The 24,478-nt window shown below is 37.4% G+C and overlaps 1 protein-coding gene across 15 annotated transcripts in view; it reads left to right on the top strand.

Annotated features, from left to right (window-relative positions):
• CDK17 (cyclin dependent kinase 17) overlaps positions 1-24,478 on the top strand; it is a 90,628-nt gene that overhangs the window by 11,636 nt on the left and 54,514 nt on the right. For 2 of the 15 annotated variants that reach the window (XM_040672160.2, XM_046909092.1), the window contains exon 3: positions 612-676. The exons of 10 other annotated variants lie outside the window; for them this stretch is intronic. The gene's annotated coding sequence lies outside the window, so the exon portion shown is untranslated. Of the gene's footprint in view, positions 1-611; positions 24,350-24,478 lie in introns of all 15 variants that reach the window. 3 more of the 15 variants (XM_046909088.1, XM_046909099.1, XM_046909090.1) reach the window with 2 other exon arrangements.

Below are 24,478 nucleotides of genomic sequence, written 5' to 3'. Positions count from 1 at the left end.
TCACTTCATTTCTGTCCATTGATATTGTGGGAAATGCTATTTAAAAAGCAGTCTGTAGGGAACATCCCAACATTACAAGAGGTATGCAGTGTTGTTCTTGGGCATATTTGTACGCATAAATCTTCACAGGCTTTTTTTTGGGGGGGGGGGGGGGGGGGGTCTTTTTTAAAGTAATTTGGATGCTACTAGAAATTATTTATGTTTGACCTTGAATTTTAAACTCCTAAACTTTTCAAGTTCATAGAATAATTTTAGTTTGCCTTGCTCTTCAGATGGCAAGTTGGTATTGCTTCAACCATCCAAAGTCAGCCTAATTCCCAGCACAGGGTTTTATTGTTATTTTCTGTCCTGGAAATTCTTACCTATGTGTGTAGTTCAGAAATTTATTTGTTTATTCAGATAATTTTGCTAACACTTATTGAGTAAAATTAAAGAAAATGATGGAGATTTCAAAATGAAAACAGAGGATGGCTGTAAGAATTTGTATTGTTCTAATTGAGACGTGTAGTTTCTGATCTATAATTTTACTAGTTTATTTTTGTATTAATTTAAAAATATATTGACATTTCTGTATGCAATAATAGTGTTTATCCATCTTTGCTTTTTTGCAGTTAATACAGGTTTAAGTTTCTTCATAGATATATATAGCAGCAGTCGAAAACAAGATATACTTTTTGTAAGTACTGATGAATGCTGAAGTCTTCTTCTGAAAATGATGTATTTTTCGTTAAATTTAATACTGGTTATGTGTGTTTCTCCTACCATAAGTAAATTCCTTGAAGATCAAGGTAATGCTTGGAAAAAAAAATAGAAAATTGCCCTAAAGAACGATTGAAATGATTGAAATGACTGTAATTTGGGGACACTACTTGGAGACACTGTAGCTATTTCATTGGAGTTTTTAAAAATAAATTTTATTTTAAAGGTGATGTGCAACTTAAAAAATGGGAAGTGTGTTCTATTTTAAATGTTAATTAAATTCATGGAAAACAGAAAGGCAACTGATGGATAGAAGGGTGTTACGACCTTGTGGAAAACAGAAGGTATTTAGGATTCTAATAAGCACTGTTGGCATTTCTATACTATAGGCCTTTCTGTTTTGTTTAAGAGGTCTTGAAGTAACATTAATAATTGTGACCTATTTTTAGGTTTAGTTTGTCTTTTGGAAAACGGAAAATCCCATATGTGATGTATATGAAACCTTTCTTACGTTGAAGATGTGAGGAAAGTTTCAGGGTTTTCTGAAGAGACACATTCACAGATTGAGAGAAAGAGATTATAATTGCAATTTTATGGCTTAGTGAAATTTCTAAGTAGCAAATGTGATGTAAAGAAAGGTAACCACATTTTCTTCACGTGTGTGAGGCCATCCTCTGTATGCAATTTCTGCACTGCCATTTGTTGTGTGCTTCATGGTTAGTTAATGTACATTGGGCACGTTATAAATGCATGTCTGGCATATCAGAATATGATTTATACTGTGTAAATCATAAATACTTTATTCAGTGTTTTCACTGCTCATTACACAGACTCTTCTAGCAGCACTTGAGAGGGTAAATGAATTCTCTTAAGACCTAAATGCTGTCATCAGCGAGATCTACCTGTTTACATTCTGTAGGAGCTGTACATGGAGTGCTTTTTGAAGGAATAATCCACTGCATGAATAAAGAATATTCATGTCTTTGTCAAGCTGAAGTTTATAATAAATTCTAAATCAAGTAAAAATACTGTTGGTTTTTTTGTTTTGTTTTGTTTTTAGTGAAGCAGCCTCCTGAACTTAAACATCTTGTCTCAAAGCAGCAGTATTAATAATTCAGTAGGGTTAAAAGAGAGGATTGCTTTTTGACAGTTTGTAATTATTCAAAGTCAGTTGAGTTTAAAGGGGAAAGAGAACTCTGTATGAATTGGCATGCTGAAATTAACCTACCCTGTTCCGTAGTGTGGGATGTACTGTTTTATCAGAACGGTGTAGCGTAATGGGATCAGCTTCTAAAATTCAGTCCAGCTGAGTGAAAAAGCTGCATCTTGAAGGTGTTTTTATTTGTACAGTTAGATCGGGACGATCACTGGAACTGAAAGTGAAGACAGAGGCCCTGTTACACAAGGTCACAGACTGGCTGGTGGCAGCTGTCGCGCTGTGGCAGCTGGGCAGGCCTGGTGCTGGGAGCAGGCCCTTGTGCGATAGCTGTGCCACGGAGCACAGTTCCCAGAGCAGGCTGTCGTTGTCGTTGGAGAGTAAAAGTGCTTTGAGGTGAATGCTGATTTACTGCAGCCTCCAAAAGCCATGCTCACGTGTACATCAGTTGGTAGGTTGCCCTACATGAGTATTTAGCATGACAGTTTGGAGGCCGTGCCCAAGAAAAACGTTACAGAATATATGGTATGTGTAAAAGTAAAAAAAATTTCTTAGTAGTGTTACATATTAAAGGTTAACAGTAATGATCTTCACAGCAACAAATTTTTAAATATTGTATATTTAAGATGCTGGCAAACATTATCTGTAAACTGCTAAAAGGTCAGACATAATCCTAGTCTTTTTGCAGTGTTCTTTAAAGACTGACGTGATATAATGCTCTCTGAAGAAAGTAAGAAATTTCCTGTGTGTTTTATATACCAATATGAAGTGGCTCTTTTTATGCTTAGGTGTTTCCTTAATTAAATCCAAATGTCTGAATAAAAGCTAGTACATTTGTATTGTTCTGATACTTTTATTCATAAAGTTGTGATATGAAACACGAACAAGAGCTTGCCTTTGCTGTGTTAGACGGGGCTCTTGAGTAGAAGATTTATATGTGACATTATCCTCTGCAGATCCATGGGGAAATTCGATTGTAAGCCAGCTCTGGTGGCACAGGTAAATGTTTTTGGAGAAAATATGGATCAGTTTGTGAGTGTGCAGTTTGTGGTTGTACTGAAGCTGAACAAACTTGAGTAATTGTTTTTTCCCTACTGGACTGTACCAGAGTTTGAACATAAAGGTAGATTTTTGGAAACGTAAACTGGAGGTGGCTGCGTGTGGCACTGACTGCTTTCTTAAACCTTATCCCACATGGTACGTTTTCCATGTGGTTCGGTTGTTGTGAGACTGGAGTAGAAGGATGGCACCTCCCGTGGCCTACTGTCCCCAGGCACTTCCCTTCTCTCTTAACTTCACTGGAGGAGCTGTCCCAGGGTAGAACTGCAGTCAGCGTGTAGAGTATATAGGACTTCTCCATCTTACCTCAGTTATTTGCTCAGAAAGTGTCTGCTGTTGGTGCTCATGGACCTAAATGGTAATAGGTTCAATTGTTTGTTGTTCATTAAACATGTATGTTCAAAAGAATTGCATGGTTTCGATTTATACTCAGTGATAAAGTACAGTGTGTCTGTGCTGTTAACATAATGAATGGGAGATGGCTAAGTCTTTCAGTAGTCTTGATGAGTAAGTTGGTAATTCAGACAGAGGATACTTACTGAAGTTAATAATTATTAAGTCATTGGAATTGATTCATTACAAGCCTAATTAATAAGAAGCCTTTATTATGTACTTACCCATCACACCCTCATTATGTTTTACTGAATGTCAGAACAATATGTGATAGAAGTATTTTGAATGATTTCTCAAGTATCATAGTAAGCTGTGAAACACAAAATGCCAACCCTGTATGCTATAGCAAAACTTGTTGCTTTTTGAGCTTCTTGGGCAAATTCATTCAGTATGTTTTTTTGCTGGTGAACTACAATAGGAATGGATTTCCAGGAATAGTTTGTTGAGTAGTAGGTAGAATAATACCTTCTGTTTGTTTTGGTAGTACTGGAGAGACTTTGATCCTTACTCTTGTTTTTACTTTGTTGCGAACATCCTGATATAGGGAGGGTTACCACAGTGGTTAAACTGTGCATGAGAAATAGGAAGTTCAGCAAGACTTCTTGCTAGTATGAAAGCCACTGTCTGTCCTCAGGTTATTTCTCTCCCTGTTTTTTTATTTGTATTTTTTTATGTTCACTTTGCTCTGTGTTATATTGAGGAAAATACAGTTTATATTTTGAAAAAGGGATACAAAATATAGAGTGTATTTCAAGTGTTCAGGAATCATCAGATTTGGCTTAAAAAGTCTACTTGGCTTCAGTGTATACCACCAGCTTTGGTATCCAGCGTCTCTGTAGTTTAATGGTTTCTAGATTCCAGTCTGATATTTTTTTTTTCCAAAAGCTTTGTTCTTTCTACCAAAAAGAGTTTAATTTGATCTGCTATATTTTGATATTTTGTATCATCTTGCTGTGAGATATATATATTTGCCTTTTGAAAGGTTAATTTGCTGTATATTGAAACCTTTAATCCGCTAAATATCTCTTCTGCTTGACTTTTGTACTCATCTGTTACACTCTCATGTTGAATGGTAAGTAAGGACAAACCTAGTCTGGTAGGAAACTGGATATGTGGTTTATGTAACTTTATTATAATAGATTGGTGCAACATGCAGAAAGTATGTGTAGCAAGAATAGACTTTAAAATTGTTGGTCCCGCTATTTCTTGCTTTGTGAATCAGACTATAATGTTTGTTGTAAAAATTTAGTAGTAACATGTATTTGAACAGTAAATCAATGATAATGTTATTAACACTGGTAATTGCAGAGTCTTTAAGGGGATACTAAGATCTCTATTGTGTATAGTCACTGAGTGAGCAGGAGTTTTGGAAGATGTGCGTAGGGGAAAAAGAACAGCTCCTGTGAGGATGCCCTGGCGATGACATTGTGTCTGTCTGGCATTCAGCCTGTGAACTTAGCATTTTTCTTCCTCTGAGAAATAGTGGGGGATAGGTAATAAATTCTGCACTAGTTTTCAAATTTTTCAGTTTCAGTATTTAGATCTTTTTTCTAATGGGCTGTCAGAGAGCTGCATACTTACTTACTTCAGCTCAGAAGTCAAGTTTGCAAACACCTTAATTTGTTCTGAGCCCCACCGAAGGGAGCAGGTGCTCTTCAGGCATCACTTTTCCAAGTGCAGTGTAAATGTATTGACGCAAGTCCTCCTGTGGATCTAGCTGAGGACCTAGCAAGTGGGGAGGCACACAAGCTGTCTAGAGTTGTCTTCGTATATTCAGTGTGTATTTTTGTCTAGTCACTGACACTTCTTAGAGCTCTCTTAAGCTTATTCCAGGTGCAGACTGGTTCTTGGGAAGGCACTCAATCTATTTATACAGAATTGATGTTGCATGAGGGAGGTGTAAAAGAGATTCTTCTTATGGCGTTAATTAGAATTGATGGAAGCGTATCATAGGGAAATTAGGTACTGGGAAAAAAAAGGTATCTTCATGCTTCATTTATTTCAGATTTGCCTTGGTAACGTTTGAATGCCTTTGCTTTTTTGCTGTCAAAATGTCACTATTTGGATCTTTCCCAATGTTTTCATTCTACTGATAGGAAACAGAAGGGAAGGAACTAATTGATATTAGTCTGGAAAACATGTTCTGAATACAAGTACAAGCATTTGTGCATTCTCATCCTCATCCAGATTTCGAGGGTGTGAGATATGTGACAACAGGAGCATCGTTCTGGGAATGCAGTTAGGTTTCTTGGGAGGCCAAAATGAGTTTCCTTCCTTACTGCTACCAAACGAAAGTGCTCATACTTCTCTTGTTACAGATTCTCTTAAATTGTTGCTTTGTAATGAAAAGCTTGTCTTGCTAGCTCGTTAGTAATTGCTACCTCCTACTCTCTTGTCAGCAGGGGGTAGGATTGCCTCCTACACCCAAGAAAAAAAAAACAACTTGAAAATTAGATTGTGATAGAGGCTAAATTTAAAAGAAATTTGAGAAGAAATAGGCCAGGCTAATCTTTCATTCTGCAAGAGGTCCATTTTTTCTGTAGATACTAAGTGAAGAAAAAAAACAAAAAAATCCATCATTTTCATTACAGTGGTATCTTTGCGGGTCCAAGCAACTCCTGTGTTACTGGGCAGAGAACATTTCCAAATAGGTTGGGTTTGCTAACATTTACTGGCATTCCATATTTGATAAGGCTTTTCAAAGTGGAAAGCTTTCTGCAGTTCAGAAGCAGTTGCACGTGATACCTGATTGCCTCACAGCAAGAGGGGAGGGCGCTTCTGAACTTCAGGAGGAGTGTAAGCTGTGAAAGCTTGTAGATGGTTGTGCTTTCACAATGGGACAGTATAGACAACCACACTTCAAACAAAAACATGAGAGGAAAGTTTGTCAAAACTCTGCTGTGATGACTCATGCATCTTTTTCATCATCTCAGATTCTGTCTGCGCTGCAGTCACAGCAGTGAAAATACGATGGTAGCTGTTAAATATTGGTTTGCATGCTGCTACCCACAGCAGCAGTTCCTTGAAATTAGTTGTGAAAAATGTTATAAATCTTTCTGTGTAGCCTTCCAGTCTTTCCTCTCCATTACTTGAATTTTTTTATTCCCTGCAGATTGAAAGCATTTCCCTTACACTTTTTCACATTCCATTTAACTTTAACGTTCAGTGACTATGGTAAATGTTTTTGTTTTTTCAACAATTAATCTGTTCTTCAGTCTGTGTCTGCAGCTGATTGGTGAATATTTATTCCCCCTTCCTGTCAGTTTGCTGCTTTAACTGTAGAATACAATATACACATAGAGAATAAAACTAACACGTATAGTGGTCGAGTTTGGGTGCTTGACTGGCATGTTGTGGTTGAGGCTTTGTGAAGCACTGGCTTATTTTGAAACCATGGGTTTTATTGGATGTAGTCACCTTTTGTCATGGTTGTTCAGAATTAATATGAATGTATTCGACTGTCATATTGAAATAAAGAATAACTGTATGATTTATGGGAAATAATATTTGATGATCCTCGTAATATTCCTTCCATTGTGTGTAGTGGTTTTTTTCTTGTGGGAGTAGACAGCTTGTAACTTCCTTATGTATTCAGGTGAACATATGAGCTTAAGTGGTCACACTCTCTTTGAATCATCAGTGAGACTTACGTTATAAAACAGGTTGTGTGGCATTACTGACACTGAATTCTATTGAACTAGAAAATTGCTTGTAAATGCTTGCCTTCAGACCAAGCCTTCCTGTTTCAGCATCTGGAAAATCAAGTCACTGGTTCTCAACAATTCACTTTTGTCTTTTTTTTTCTTTAATAATTTGATTATTTTGCCTATTTCGTAGATACTAAGTGTCTACAAGTACATGGACAGTTAGTATGAATCGACTTCTGTGTCGTCAGTCAGGTGGCAATGCTGAGATGAAAGCTGATATAGAGGAGACAAGTAATACTCATCAAGTAAGAGCACTGTCCAAGTGTGCAGAATAGGACTATTACTTATTTGCAATCAAATGACTTATAAAAAATTTTCAGGTTAAGATTTAATGCTAAGAAGTTTTTTTGAGTCTCCAGTTTATTCGGTAGATACATATTGATTTGTAAGAATGGTGGCTGATAAAGGAATTGATTCAGTAATTCAGATTTGCTATTAATGTTCAATCTACAGAGTTACTCTGCTTTAGTTTTTCTAGCCAATCTTTATTTTTCAAAGGACATTACTATGTACATCTTTGCTGTGGTCTGTGTTCGTGTCTTCAGCTGTTCTTCAAGACAACTTACTTGTTTCAAGTTTAAGAACTTCAGAAGAATGATGTGGGGTTTTATGTATTTTCTGTATGTCCTGAAAAGGGTAGCATTTCCTACGTAATTCACTTAGTGTCTCTCAATGTTAAATGGAGATCTGTGCAGTTCTTTGAAAAAGCTCAGCTCTTAAAGTATTTGTCAAGATTTCTGCCATGTAGTAGATCATTCTTAATGCTTTCAGTGGAATCCTCAGTCACTAAGTACTGTGTAGTTCTTTGGATGTCAGGTCTTTATTTGGCTTTACCTGCTTGGCTGTATGAACATGCTTTTTTTACAAACAGATATTTGATCCTGGACAGAGTTGGAAAACTGGTATTTCACATATTTTGTGCAATGGCAGATCAGCTGTCACATACAAGGAAGGGTAAATTAAAGAACAGAAATGCATGTTGAAGTACACTCATTTTAAAACTATGGTGGGGTAGTGGTGTGGATTTTATACAGGCATTCTTATATCATCTTATAAACGTATGCAGTTGAGAAAACAACGTGGTCTTATCTTGAATGTGAACCTTCTGATTCTGTAGAGATTGTGGAACAGATGAGATTTAAATCCATTGTCAGCATTTTTTCTTATTTTGCTTGAAAGGTGTAGGGTTTTTTTTTGTCATTGTTTTTACTTCAGAAAGTCAAGCTCAACTTGCATGTGGTTTGCAGGAGCTTTATGGTTTTCCTTTTTTGAATGCTGCAGTGGGACAGCTTCAAAAAAAAAGAAAAAAAGGAAAATGAGGAAGAGAAACAGCACATAAAGCCCCTCTACCTTGAAGGCATAATCAGGATTCTGAAAGCTTGCTTGAACAGAATCTGGATCAGAGCAGAAGCAACTGAAAAGTGTTTTGATGTGCTTTCATTGTTGGAATAGCAAAATGGTAACTTCTAGGTATTAGTGTTAGATTATTCAGTTATACAAGATAAAATAATTATAGATGAGATAATGGGGGAAAAAGATGGAAAAAACTGATCCTAAACCCAAGTTCATGTGTTATGCTTTGATGTTGGGATTTTAGTTGAACTTAAATCATTATAAACTGTCCTAAAATAATCAGGACAGAAGTAGTTTTGGTGTTCTTGGCTCACGCACCACAATATACTACATGTACATGTTATAATACTGTAACGTGTGTGTTTGATTATTATGCTTAAGTGTTCTGACCATATCTCATGTTTCAGCTCCTCGAGAACTTCTCATTTGAGCATTTAATCCAGGTTTGTCTACTGCACGACTTAAAATGATGGCTGCCAAAAACTGAGGATGGCTGTGTATCTCTGTCCAGAGAAAATTCTTCCTCGAAGGCTCACTTACGTTATTCTTTTACAAAAGTACCAGTTTGGGATTGTGTGCTTTTTAACAGTAGTCCTGCAAATACAGTGAAGGAGAGTACATATTTTTTTTCCAATGTTCACGTTAATATTTTTTCTTTAAAAAATTACCCACTTAGGTTGTAATTATGAACCTATACACCTTCAGGGATGAAAGCATCAGGTAGCTGGTTAATGTATTAGCTGGTCTGTATTGCAAAACATTTTTTCCATTCTTTTAGGTATCTGTTGTGTAGCCACACTTGTACTCTGAGTAATAATATATTCATTTCTAAGTTGGATCTAAACTCTTTCTTGCTCTTCACTGAAGTTAAAATAGCGTTAAAAAAAAAAAAAGTCTGAGAAAATGAACAGAAAAGTCTCTACTCACAGTATAGCTTTCAACTGTACCTTATAGCCTTTACACAGGAATAAGAATTTCTGTAGCTTCCAAGAAATCAGTTGTGTCATTAACATTTAGGCTTAAGGACTGTGTAAAGCTGTTGAGTGTATTTCTCTTATTTTAAGAATTTTAAAAAATTGTTGCAGGTTAGTAATTGATAATATTTGAAATTTTAATTATAATTGCTGAAGAACAAGGGACGAATATGCATCGTGACAACTGAATTATGTAAGATATCAAATTTTCCTGTCAAATTGTCTGAGTCACATATTTCTCTCATTTTTTAAAAAAATTTTATTTTGTTGAACGTATTTGAAATTGAAAAAACTCCTATGCAGAGAGCAAGGTAATTAGAAATAATAGCACACTTCAGTATTTTTACTTGAATAGTTTCAGCTGCATGAATTTTAAATTGGCCGTCTAGTTTAAGGGGCTGAATGCACGTGCTGAAGTCATTTAATGGCTGCCTAGTGATCTTCATAGCTGAGAGAAGTACTTTAATCTAATGTGCAAAAGGAAACGTGCAAAAACATCTGTATTTAAAAGTGTAGATGAGAACAGTTCACATTTTTTTTCTAGCAAACTGTTTATAACGATAGAATACATGATAATGAAGAAGTTTGGGTCAGTGAAACTGAATTTATAGCCTGAAGTGATTTACTTTTGCTTTCGAATATGTCTGATTTAATGAATAGAACAATGCAATACAGTTCTTTGCAATGTGTTGAAAATGTTAGCTAGGCTATGGAAGCAAGAAGTTTGTGTTTCTCGTTCTTTGTAAGAGTTGTCTTCCTATGCTAGCTTCATTATGGAAATCATGGCATTTCTTTCATTCTTCCTGAAAAGTAATGGAATTGTTATCAATTTACCTGCAGGAGATGAGTAAAGATGAATATTCAACTGCTTTGAATATTACCTTATTTCTAAATAAAACAAGATTTCTGTTTGGGGTTGGATGACTTTTGATAAATTGTTCTTAGATTTTTATTCTTCAGTTTCCATGGCCCAACTTCTGGTTTTGTCATACTTCTGCTCCGTCTTTGAAGATTGGATAAGTGAACAGAGAACTAAGACTTGCATGGTGAATTTGTGTCTCTGAAGAATGAGGGCTATTTCAGTTGTCTCAATAGATAATATTCCTTTGCTAAAATGATTTTCAGACAGTAACCCTTCATTGATGTAAGGCTTCATATATGTAGTAAAGGAAACTGGAGATTTTTGAAGCTCTGGAGGTTTTGTCTCTCACTGTCTTTAATGATTAAAATCTGACATATACACGTGAGTGTTCTCTAATTGGATGTTGAAAATCCCTAGCATATTTTGCTAGGGATAGAGCAAAAGTGATAATAAATATTCAACCTTTCCTGGATATTTTTTTTTAATAAGATTTCACAATGGCAGATTAGCCCAGGTTTTATTTCATTCATTACTCTTATGTGTCCTTCTTAAGAATCACTTATCATGGACTCACAGAATGGCCTGGGTTGGAAAGGACCTTAAAGATCATCCAGTTTCAACCCCCTGCTGTGGACAGGGCTGCCACCCACCAGCTCAGGCTGCCCAAGTCCCCGTCCAACCTGGCCTTGAACACCTCCAGGGATGGGGCAGCCACAGCTTCTCTGAGCAACATATCCCAGTGCCTCACCATCCTGTGAGTAAAGAATTTCTGCCTAACACCTAATCTAACTTTCCCCTTGTTCAGATTAAAGAAAGCCATTCTGCCATGTCCTGTCACTATCAGAGCGCGTTGAAAGTCTGTCCCCCTCCTGTTCATAAACTCCTCTCAAGTACCTCTGAATTAACAACCTCTTGAAGCTGGACATTTTACGGATACACGGCTAATGTTGGCAGTTAAGTAAAAAGTCCTAATCTTCACAGTGAATGGAGGAGAGAATGGTATCTTGATTGAATGCATCGATTTTTGCTAAGACAAAGCCTTAGTTTCAGGATAGTCCTGTGAAATAATAGACGCCATTATTAAACATTTCTTTCCTTTAAAATTGTGAAAACTGCAATATACGGGTTTGGAAAGCAAAACTTCCTTATTTTACTTTGAATCTATGTGAGTATATGCAAATTTCAGTAAACTTCCATTCACAGATGAAATTTGAAGCAGGCCTTTTGGTCTCTGAGGTGTGTTATGTTGGCATAATGGTGCTCCTGGGATTTGGTGCAGTTCTGATGTCTTCGGTGGAAAAATAATTAGGTCAGTGGTAGGAGATTTAAAAAATAATAATGATAAAAAAGCATAAAACATTTACGAAAGCAAATAATGGTGTGAAGGTTTCTTTGGAAGCACTTCATTTCAGTGATGCCTGTGGTAAAATTGTTTTGTCATTGTTTGTGCTCCAGAGCTCTGTACAGCCAGTCCTACCCCAGCTGCCTGTACCTTGGATCACTGCTCCACCTCTAGTTATAGCAGATTTGTTCTTAATGCTCACTGTGGGATCACCCATCAGTGCCAACTTGATCTAGATAAAGCATCGGCAAATAATAGCACTTCTGTTGACTTGATCAGAACACACCAGCCTGTTCCTTTTCATCTTTGGGATGGCTGTGGTAGGACAGATGATTCTCTGTTCCGTGTGGGTTTGGAACAGAATTACACTTACAAAGTGTTTGGAAGAGATTTGTGCAGAGAAGCCAGAGAGCTCTGGTGCTCTGCATCATGTGAATGTATAGGGCTTTGATCTAGTAATAAAGCAGGCTAATAACCAGTATAGGCTTAAGATTTAGACCAAGTCTCTGTCATAATTTTCTACTTCTATGGGTGGGAGAACTTGTTGCATGTAGCTTACTCTAGTCCTTTCTCTCTTGTTTCTAATTACTTTGTGAATCGACTCTGCTTTTTTCTCCTCTCTTGACTTCTTATAGTTTGTATATGTCTTCCATTCATTGCCAATTGCAGTTCAGTGCTGAAGCATCATTCTCCAGTGGCTTTAGTTGCTTTATAAACATCAAATTATTTTTAGCCATAAGAATTCTTTCGTTGCAACTTCTTTTTGGAAACCTGTGTATTCTGCAGTGACTTCCCTAACAACCTTTTCTGTACAGCTTCTGACTTTTTTTTTCTTTTTCATTTTTCCATTTCATCTGATCAGAGGTAGTACTGATCAGATGAAATGAAAATAACTGATAGGTTTTTTTCCTCGATGGCTACATGATGATAGAACTGCATTCTCTTCAGTAGCTCACAGGCTTTAATTGAATACCAAGAAGCGGAATGGGCAATTGAAGTAGCTTCTACATAAATTATAATGTGGGCAGTGAAGAACAAATTAGAGCTGTTAAACACTAATCTTTGAACTGGGGTTAGCGTTGTGTTTTGGTCTTTGTAACCTATGTGGTTTTTGTGTGCTTCCTTGGTTGCTTGCTACTTCCATAGATTTCTGTATCAGGTTTCTCCGAGTTATCAGTGTTCTTTTATCTTTGTTTGATTTCAGTACATCAAGATAGTATGTATTTGGGTTTGTTACTTTTCTGGAAATTGAAATGGATTAAATCATTATTTAACAACATCTAATTTAGCAAATTCAGCCTGGATTCTTGGAAACCACCTTTATTTTCAATAACTGAGTATGCTTTATATTTTTTGTGTGTAAAGCAAAAGTGAATGCACTTCTGCAGTGTCAGAAGGCACTTTGTGTGTACCATGTTTGCTGCCGTCAGCAATTTCCTGTTACAGCTTTTTTTCTCAATAATGTTAGTGAATTAAGAAGGGAAGTCTTTCATAATCAGATAAAAATTGCTGTGTGCCTTCTTCCTTCATGTTCAGTAACTACGTTTTTGACACTGCTTCCAATAACAAAGATAGCTAGGTTGTAAAGAGCACGGTTCTGTTAATTTATGAAATAATTCTGTAAACATTTGTCTTTTTATTATTATATTATGACATCTTTATAGTTCTGTAGTCTATTTTATTGCCCACTTTTAGGTTCTCATAATTTAGCCAATATCCTGAGCTCTTCATCAGCTTTTTATTGGAGCCTCTACCGTATAATAAGAATCCATTCATAAAAGTGGAAAGTGTAGTTATTGGGACGGTCTCAGAGTTAATGAAGAGTCAACAGAACGTATTGTAGGAGTACCTGTAAGTACCTCATTAGAAGTCTTGAAATTTTCTCATTAGTATTTTGAGGGCAGCAGGGAAAATTAAGCTAAAGTGATTCTGTTGAAGCTCCAGAATGAGGACTTCTTGGCTGAAGTAAAAGAAGAAAATCTTAAAAACCCTTTGGTGGGATCAGTTGTCATGCAGAATGTACGGCTGATCAAATAAAGGGAAGAGGAGCCTGTCACCCCACAGTCCTTCCCTCACAAGGAGTCTTACAGTCTCTGGGTACCATACCTTTATGGTGAAAGAGTTGCTGAGGCGGTGAAGGTCATCTGGAGGAGCCAGGAAGCTTCCAGATTATGTCAAGTTATCTTACCTAAGTACTGTTTTTGTGCTACTCTGGTAAAAATCCTTTCAAAAAGTGTACCTTGAGTCCTTTCTTATGGATAGACCTGGATCAGAAACAGACACTGGAGGAACGATATCGTAACTAGATTATTTTGTGCTTTTACGAATTGCTAATGAGGCATGGATGGCAATTCCTTTTGAAAGCCGCCTCTTGGGTTCCCTTTTGTTAAACAGAAATGTAGACTGCTCTTCAAGCAAATGAAACTGCCGAAGTACAAGCACTAGAAATGAAAACTGTGTTGCTCCTTAGAAACTTCTGGGAGTATTTAATTTCAGACTTATCGATCCTAGTCATTGAAACAGTGAACTGCAGTGGAGGAGGTTCTTCTGGTTGCTCTTCAACAGTAGCATACTTGGCTGGTAAAACAGATTTCATAGTATGTGCATCTCCTGGCACAGAGACTGCAGACAGAAAGCAGCAATGTGGGTGCCAGGTTGCTTCAAGAGTGTTTTTGGAGAAAGGGCGAAGGAACGAGAGGAGCTTGGACTGCTCTTTTGGTGTAGCAAAATAGAGATCCTACATGTCCTTAAGCAACTCTGCAGGACTGTTCTGAGACCTATGTCATTTGCTAACATTATAATAATGGTTAGGGCTCCTTTATTTTCTGCCCTGGAGTTTTACAGCAAAACAGGTTTGGTATTTTTCTGAGAGAGAAAGTTGCTTTCAAGGTGGATCTATATTAGACTCTGACATTAAGTATTTCTGAAATAATATTCTGTAGGGAATGCTGAGTCTCTCTCTTTATAGGCAGCAGTTCAGATTTACCTTTTCACAGAGGATTTTCTCTTTGTGAGACAAATCTTGCAGCTTGACAGCATTACCCAGGTCACTGACAGCAGGCAGCAATCTCAGCCTCTGCAAGGCATTGAGATGGAGAATGTGAATCAGTTTGCTGGGGGAGGTGCTCACCTTCTGCTAGGCTGTGGCAGGATGAGGCTGCCTCACAGCTGGGTTCTAACAGCAGAGTGATTGTGTTAGTGATTCAGGACAAATTATTTTGAAGACATATAAAATTGCACTTCCTCCTTCTGCCAGGCAAACAAAAGAGAGCAAATGGGTCTGCTCAGCACAGTGATGCATTTGTTAGCAGTGCTTGGTATGGTCTCAGGGATCCTTTTACTGCTTTTTTTTTTTTCATAATAAAATACCTGGTTATGTTTACATAGGCTTAAAGGATCCCAGAGAGATTCCATTCACCAGTGTGTGTGCCTGCTTTTGTTGACTTTACCTGTTTCAGTTCTGTTTAAAACATTTTCTGGACAGTAATTGTCGCTCCGTTTTTGTTTGCTAATTACTCATGTCTAGTTTAGTATTATTTGTTAATGTTAATAGTTGCTACTCTCCCAGTTTCCCCATATCCTAATACCGCCTTATTGACCCATCGTTTACTTACAGATTAGCTTGTTTCCATGTGACTGGTTGTTGCTGTGTCTCCACTTCCCTGAGTCTGGCTGACCTCTTGTCAGTGCCAGGGGACATATTCTTTAGTCCTGGCTTTGCTGCAGGCCCTGGGGACTTGCTGCCATCAGGCAGAGAATGGCCTGTACCAAGAGAGTGACAAGAAGTGTGAGCAGCGTCCTCGGCTGTGCTGTCTGCCCTGTCTGGAGCAGGGGAGGCTTCTCCAGCTGGTTTGCCAGATTCACCCAAATTACAAAGTTGTAGTTCTGCTCAGTACCAGAATTTGGGAATCCTTGTCTGGACGGGATGTGTTAGTCTCCATGTAGGCTTTTTGTCTTCACACCTGTGGTGACAGCTGTGACAGCTTGATCCATGGCAGTTGCCTTAGTTTGTATGCTTAAATGAAGAGGTACTGTTCTTTATCTGCTCCTGGAAAGTACCCTGGGAAGTACCGGTTGTGAGATGTGGTAGGATGGCTTAATGAGGGAGTGGGATGTCATTGCAGGAGAAGCACGGAGTGTGAAAGGGAAAAACCTGCATGTGGTTATTACGCGGTAGGAACAGTCTGAACTATTGGAGAGTGAAGGTGCATGTACTGAGTGTTTGTTTTTCATTTCATACACATTTGTTCTTGTCAGATGTCATCTTTCCTTAACAACATTTGCTGTTATCCTTTATTTTATTCACAAATTCCATTTATGTCATCTCTCAGCTTTTCTTCAACTAGGCTAAATTAGCTAATGGTAAAACTCCGAGTTTTTCAGGCTATTTTTCTAGTACTCGACAGTAAAACCACAGTACTTCTGGTGCAGACAGTATGATACTGCATTCGATGAACATCAGTGATCTGTGCTCTACCTCCAAGACGGTATCAAGGTGGCTTAAGCACATTCTTGCCCTTTCTTCTCTGCCTTGCACTACATATTACCAGCACCTTGCTGTTGCCAACGTAACTGTGAATCCACTCCACAAACATATGTCAAAACTCTTATTTCTTTCCCAGGTTGTCAGCTAGATCATCATTTGCATTAGGCACAGTGTCTTATGTGTTCAGTGTCTTTGGCACTGGGTGCCTAAACGAGAGCAAGCACTCTGAGTCCCTGTGTGCATATCCAATTGACCCTTGAATGGCAGCGTTAACATATCAGGCAGATGTAGCAGCATTTGTCTGAATGTTGTAACAGAACAAATTGGTCCCACGCTGGGACATCTTGACTTCTATGTAAAAATTAATACAGCAGAAAAAATTGTAATTGACTTGTTGTTCAGAGCTTTGCTGCTAGTGAGGAATTTCAGGAGCTGGAGGAGGGAAGAAAAGACAGTAACCAGACTGGATGTGGCTCTGGGCAGCCTCGTCTAGTGGTTGGCGACCCTGCACATAGCAGTGGGGTTGAAACTAGGTGATCATTGTGGTCCTTTTCAACCCATAAAAAAGAAAGAAGAATTATAAGTTTATTTAGGTAAAATACATTAATTCAAATGCATTTTGGGGCCATAGTTGAGAGAGGTTGCTATGCCAGAATGAGTTTATTTACTCTCTCTTTGGAGTTGTCTTTACAGTACCTCTGTGGAGATGTTACACATACTCAGCTTGACTACGAGAAACTTTTTTAGTCATTGTTTCTGTCAAGAGTGACTTTGTTTTAGCCAAGGTATTCTATCACTGTATTGTTTCAGACATAGTAGTTTTACCACAGTTTGCTGTTGTCAGAAGTCTCTAGAAAAACACAGAACATTTCTGTGTTAAATAAGACTCCATACAGTCAGTTCTGTTACACCAGTGTTTTCTTAATATCTTGCTTTGTGTCTCATTGTAATGCATCAGATATTAAATGTGACCTGCTATTCTTAGAAGGGAAAATATCATGGATGTTGACAGTACTGTAGAATGTGCTGCCTATGTTGTCTTTTTTTCTCTAACTGAAAATCCTTCCTGTGTTTTTATGCTGTGCTTTCTTTCAATAAAAGAAAAACAAAACAACAAAACAAATCACAAATTACATTGAAACAGCTGTTGGTTTGTTTTTTTTTTTGAGTTGCCTTCTACATGTGTAGAAGTGAGAGGAATGCATCCAAAATTGTTCTAAAATCATTCCTGACTTTCTGATATTACTCATGTAGAAATGAATACATACGATAATTATGAGATGGTTTGGTTTAACTTTCTTTGTTATGGATTTGAATGTAAAGTCTTTCTGGGTGTGTTTTTGTGTGTGTGTGTGTTCACATAGTACAGATACTGAGAAGGTGTACTGAGGTTCAGCAGATAACAAAACCAAACATTCAACATTTGGAGGAAAATTGGTACAGTGGTAGTACCAGTTGCCAAATAAAGTAATTCTTTTTCTGATTGTATTGTCTATAGTTTTAATAATTACAAAGCTTTTTTTTTCTTTTCTGGAATGAGCTCAATCTCAGCTTTCTTAATGGTAAATTTCCAGGCAGACCTTGGTAAGGCTTCCTCAAGGCTTCCCCAGAGTAATTAATTTCTAGTTTAAGAGTAAAAGACCAAAACTTTTTTAGATTTGGTTAGAAACTTGTACTACAGGGACTTGCTTAGCCATATCAGTGTTTTCTTTGGTTTTTATCTTTGTTTATATTGCTGCTATGTTTCTACATGCTTGATTCAGTAATATCAAAATAAGTTGAAAGCTCTTCATCATCCTAAGTCTTGGGTTGTAAATATGCGTTGTTGTGTGTGTGCGTAAGAAAAGCCAGATGTTGAGGCCTGGTCATGAAAGGTCAGATGCTTCAAGGACAGGTGATGATAGATAGAAAACTATGGAGGTGAAGCAAAGGTCCTCCTATGTGAGACTCTTCGATTTTGTACCTGAATCCTGGCATTAAAGGAAACCCTTCAGCGTTTGAAAGTGTGCATTCTACAGATAACATTGTTTGGGCTCTCAAAAGAGTGCAGTTCTTTCACAGTCTTAGAAGTAGCATTCTTGAGCCTAGTAGAGGATTTCTGCTCAGTTTTCTTCCCTGGGCTGGCTCATTGCAAGGCTGAAGAAAGCGGTCCTGGAAGAGATGAGTGCACCATTATAGATCAGTTACTAAATCAATCCCTGTATTAGGGGATAGCAAGCTTTCTGTGCACAACTTTTAATGCTACTTTTCTTCTGAAGCCATGTTAAGGCAATTTACGCATATTAATCAAAATCCAGTAAAACTGCAGACATCTTGTTTTCCAGTGCTCCTTACGTCTTTTGGTGCGGAAAGTTCCATTGGTCATTGGTAATATGTTACATTCATGTAGCATTCTGGTTTCTGCCTTTTTCTCCAAGAGGAAAAAGGATTTTCAGTTTATGGGCCCAACAGCAAATGCGAGAGGCTTTGCCAGCCAGCTCATTCATTTTGTTGGCTTAAATGTCAGCTAGTTTAACCAGAGTCATAGTGTGTTTTTTCACTTGGCTGGTGAGAGAACACAACCTTTGATAATTAACATGAAGCTATTCATTAGTACAATCTATCTAATCTAGGGAGATATAAAATACAATGTCTTTATTGATTCTTTTGCTATTTGATATCGCTTGTAACTCTGTGGGGGAGAATGTGTGTGTACATTTGAAAATACGTAAACTTGCTGTGATAGACTAAGGAAAGCTGAATCCAGGAGAAAGCTAAGTATGTGATACGAAAGAGGACTGCCAGAGTTAACCCTTTTGGTAAACATGGGAGGCTTGTTTCATTATTTTCTGTACCAATGGTTAAATACATGTATAGCATCACTCTCAAGTTCTGTTTTATTTTTTAATTTAAAGATTGTGATTTATTTTTTTAAATTTGTTTTTATTTCCATTCTTCATTACTTTTTAAAGGTAAAGGGATTATGAGGAGGAGGCAGAAAAGGAAATGCATTCTGCATATAAATTCAATTAGGACTGGCTAATTTCCATGCATTTCCTCTGTATGCAAAAGTTCTTCCAGTTGATGCAGATCAAGAGCTAAATGTAGATATGTTCTTACTCAGTTTGGGAGGAGACTCTTTTCCTATATTATCAGCCTCTGATAAGAAGTACAGCTTTATGAATACATTTCTGCTTGCAGTTTTCAGTAATTAATTTGCTGTGATCTTTAGATATATAAAAGGGCCTCACCTCAGAAGATTAATTTTGTGTGGAATATTGTTTTGTTAATAAGGAAAAGGCGGTGAGAGTCCTTTTGCCCTTTTCGTTTCTGGGAGTTCAACTGGGCTGTTATATTTGCCTTTGTAATTACTGTTTTTTTATCGGTAACAAGGTCTGGTTTCTCAGATATCACTTGGATCTATGCTGTGTCATTTATTTGACCAAGTGCAGCACAAAAGATAATCTCTGAAGTGGTTCTGTTCCTAACAAGAGTGTCTTAGTTGGCCAGTCATGTTGTTTTAAAGGCATGGAAAAAACCTGTAGTTTTTTTTTTCACAGATGTGAACAAATGTGAGTTGAAACAAAACCAACAGATGCAGTAAGATGCCATATTTATAATCTGTTCTTTTAAAGTAGACTTGTGATTGTAAGGAAGTATTATATGTGAATTTTACAATTTGGAACTGTTGGTTTATGGTCCTAGATGAATTAGCCATGTGTTTGTCATTAGTGTAATTTAGTTTGTTTTGTATTTGATGCACAAGATGCTTGTATCATCAGTAGCTTTGCTCTATCTTTTTTTTAATTCATATAAATTGAGAGTAATTTGATAGATGCAAACACTGTAGAAAGCTGTTTTTTAGATTAAGAGGACGATATCCTTGACAGATGTTTCCTTGTTTCAGTTTTTAATTAACATCTTTTACATTAGTGTAGGTTTTGCAGACTTCTGACACAAGCAAGGGTTATCACCTTCAGAAATACTCATGAATGATAAGCATCTAAAGTTATTCGCGCAGTCGAATGACACACAGCTTATTGTGTGCTTGAAAATAAGACATGTAACTGGTGTAATTAAGACACTAGTGGAAGGTTAAATGATGAGCTGCTCAGATTTGAAAGATAGACTGAATGACACTGCATTTTGAGAGTCACTGAGAATTGAGATGCTGAGAATCCCACCAGAGGGATTTTCATGGTTCTTGCTATTCTTTTTTTTCTAGGACTATTTTACTCAGCCAGTAATACTGTGCTCGATTTTCCATCTTAGGCCCATCTTAGATAAAATGGACGTCCCAAGAGCTCATCCTGAGCTCCAGGGTGGACAGCCAGCCCTGTAGCTGCACGGGTGTCTTCTTGCCCTGACGTTGCCCACTTGTGGCTCCTGAGCACCTCAGTAAGGCCTGTCCCACGTTTGTGCTGTTCTCAGGCTGTTGTTACAGTAAGTTTCTGGGCTTGTCTTTCCCTCCTACTTCAGCTGCTCTCGTCGGATAATGAGTTTTTCTTTCCAACTTCGGATGTTTGGGAAACACCTCTCCCTGTTGTAAGGCAGCTTGTAAAAATAGTCAAGTAGTAACTTCATTTTGAGCCTAAGTAGGAAAGTAATTTTTAAAATGCTTAATCTCTCAGTAGATGCACTTTAATGCAATTTAAAATCTGGAAACTGGAGAGTCAGCATTTAGTCTGATCCAAAACTTACTGAAGTGGAAGGACAGGTTCCCATTGGCTTCAAAGGGCTTTGAATCAGCCAGATCTTGGTCAGCCACCAGAATATGTGACCCTCCTGAAATAAATGGCTAACAAGTAAGCTATTAAATAACTTCACCTCTTCTGAGAACTTTTATCTGAATTTGGTTAAGCTTACAAGGATTAAGCACATGGCGTACGCTAATTGCAAATAAAGACCTTCATTCCTTTTCTTTACTTCAGCGTGTCAGGGGGCTGGGAGCTTAAGGGAAGTAATGGGGGTTTATTTTGAGGATTTTCGCTATCAACATTATAAGGCCTCTGATTTTTAGTGAGTAGATGAGTGCAGAATCTAGTTGAGTTACTACTTTAAAATGAGGACGCTTTGATGTGTGCCTGCAGTATATCCAAGGTGTTGCCTTGGACCTGGTTTATCCAAAGAAAAAGTGCCATAGTACAGGTGTAACGAGAGGGACTGGTCTGATATAGAAAAAGGGAGCCAGATCACACGTGCTTATATCTGATTTCACCGAGGTGATTTTAAAAATGTGATGTTTGTTTTTAAAACTGTATTGTGGAGATTGCTTTTAAATGACGTGGAGAGAGTGAAGTGGGAGCTTGAGGCTGTTGAAGCAAGCAGTTGACGATGGTGATTATAGAAAACATTTTTTTGCTTTGAATTGTAAGGAGAAAAATATGTATGAAAGGTAAATTTTAGTATAGGTTCTGAGGATTCAGTTGTGCTGCTTCCAAAGACAAAAATACCAGCTGTTCTAGGTTAGGCCGGAGGTCATTCATAAGAGGTAGCAGCCCCTTTAATATGTTGTTTTTTCCTTCATTTCCTGTCAGTTTAAGGACAGAACAAATATGTCTCTGCTGGTTTTTCTGACTTGTAACGGATAGTATCGTGTCAGATTGCTTGTCCTCATTCTGTCTGCAGCAGAGTAGAATTTGCACTAGTTGCATTCAAGTGTATGCATCTATACGTCTTGACATCTAAAATAGTTGGTTTGGATACAACTTTGAAATTCAGGGTAGATAAATCTACGGAACAGAACAGTGAAGTACTCAGCTCTGTTCTAGTTTCAAAATAAAGATAACTCCATATTCATCTCACAGTAAGAAGTTAGGAGAAAATAATGAGTCTTGCTTCATCTAATCATAGCCGCTACATGTGCATTACTAATCAGGTAACTCCATTTTAGATTTGAATCAGGCTTCATATTAAAAAGAGAAAATAAGTATGCACCTGTTATGAACTATTGAAAGTGAATGTCAGACTGTTTCCTTGTAATTTTGATTCAAGTGAATTAAAATCAGCCTTTCTCTGATGTTTCTGACATTTTGGAGAACCAGTGCTACCTTTGGATTGTGTCGTTTTGTGTTTTTGAAATTCTGTTCTCTTTGAGAAGAGAGACCTTCTCTCTCTGAGACCTTTCATTGAGATAGCAAGATTGAGCAGGTTCTGCAGCTTTGGCCAGAAGTGAGAATGCACAAGTCGGAGAGTCAGGACGTTCCCAAATGCTGGATACAGACACTCCTTATACATTGCCTTCCATTTCTAGATATATATATAATACAAATCTCTACGTGTCCGAAATAGCAGGAATACTGGTACTTAAAGCAGGAAAATCTGGCTTCATATAAATGAGCATCTTTTCCCTTTTAAAAAAAAATCTGCATTGTTTCAGTGGAAGAAAGCATTTACAAAGCACATGTTGGTTGCACTCCTCATTCTTCTTTACTTCTAAATTATTTCAAAATCAAGTCCTGAACTTACACAGAACTTTGGTAATAATGGTGCTTTAGCACCCCATGAAAACCTCATGTAACGGGAAGAATTCTGAAACTGTAGTAAACAAAGTAATTACTTTTATGTTATCTTGAAGTGTAAAATCTCTCAGATTTTCTAATCTGTGTCTGTTAATTTGTATGTAATATTCTTTAGCGGTAGACCTTTTTGATTAAAAAAAAGTGTAGGCTTAAATATTTGCAAGATTAAAAGCCAGGAACAGCCTGTTTCCATATAAAGGCATCTGTTTTTGCAGTTACTGCCCAAGTGGAAAATTGGAAAGAAATTGTTGTGCTTTCCGTTAGCTTTAGGGCATTACATAGCTAAAAATTCCATGTATCCTTTTTGAGAGTGGTACATGTAGGAAGATGCAGGTTTCAAAAATGCTGAAGGAGAATTGAATAAAACCAAAATAAAAGGATGTGTCCTGATTTTTTTATTATTATTATTTTTTCTTTAGTTTTTAAGAAGAATCATAGGCCATCATCTTGGAGAAGTTAAACGTAACAGTCTCAGATAACTTCTTCAAAGCAAGTCCTGAACAGGAAAAGTAAATATTCCCCTTGGAACATTCTTTGTGTTTGGTTCCTTAACTATCAGAATATCATGCTGTTGAGTGAGAAGAGATGAAATTATTCATGCTGAGGTGTGGTTTTATTGCATGGACAGAAATGCATTAAAAGAAAAGAACTCTTATTTTTTTTTTTTTGCTGACCTAACTGCATCTCCAGAAGTTCTATTTTTATTTCCTACATATTTCCTACCCAGCGCCTGACTATTTCTGCCTACTTCTATAGTAGCTATGGTTGCCTAAGGTGTTAACCCTGTGTTGTAATCTACCTTTCTCCCCTTAGACACCATTCCTTTGTCACTTTTTGTATTTATTTGCCTTTAGACTCAAATCCCAGAGATCATTTTTTATCTATTGTTACTTACTACAATGAGCAGTGTGCTCTTATGATGATTTAGGCTGTATCTGCGTTATCCTACTGTCAACAGCCACATCCAACCCCTGCCACCGATTTCTTCTCCATTTTGTAGTCTAACATCTAAATGAAGAATAAGCTATGCAGTTGAAAAGTGTATACTTCGAGGGGTTCTGTCAATGTAGTAAAAGAAGTCATATTCACAATTTGTTATTAGATGTAGATATTTAGAGTACTGCTTTTTTGTATTTCTCTATTTAGATGTGGATATCAAGGAAAATCTGGTTTTGTATTTTTCTATGTGAATTATGGATTTAGGAGTGTGAAGAGGCTGATAGAAGCAGGACAAAATATATGAGCAGCTCAGCAATCAAAGTGTGTTCTGTTCATGTGTCACAGCGCCTGTGTGAGTCTTGGAGGCTCTGAGCAGATGAACGAGTTTCTGAGAAGTAGCATCTAGGGTGAACCGTCCATATGGGGAAATGAAAGACAGCAGTGTGCTTACTGCAGTGTGCCATGTGTTTGCCCTTACGTGACAAAGTTCACTTACTGGCTTAGGCTTGTGGCAACCTGTTTGTCTGCCTATACTTTTGATATTATTGCTTCTTTGTTTGCTTACCCCTTCTCACAGAGAAAGCGTCTCCTGCTTTGTTCCCAGTTTATTCATGTTGCCTGGCTGGAGAGAGGCATCCATTGTAGGTGTTGTTATTGGGCTTTGGCTGTCAACTTGGGAATTTGGGAATTGCTTTTGTGTTTTAAGAGTCCTAATGTCTTCCTCCTCATTTGGTGAGAAGGGCAAAATAGATCGGTAACCTGTCGTCCTTAAACAGATGGGCTGAAAGAGACAGAAGGTTCCAACGTCACTGTCTCCAGCAGCTTTGGAGAGAAACTGCAGCAGGGGTGCAGTAAAGTAGGCAACAAGAGCGTCATCAGGTTTTCAAATAACTGCTATTTTTATTATTGTAAAATTGAATAGTGTTTGAATTAACTGTTGCATTTTTCCTTAAGCAGTGATTCTTACTTGCCTTAATATAAATCAAAATTGCAGGAGTGTATGTCTCA

The sequence above is a fragment of the Gallus gallus genome, chromosome 1 (genome assembly GCF_016699485.2).
Source record: "Gallus gallus isolate bGalGal1 chromosome 1, bGalGal1.mat.broiler.GRCg7b, whole genome shotgun sequence".
Lineage (NCBI taxonomy): Eukaryota > Metazoa > Chordata > Aves > Galliformes > Phasianidae > Gallus > Gallus gallus.
Note: the sequence above shows the minus strand (reverse complement) of the source record. Positions and strands in the feature narration are given on the sequence as shown.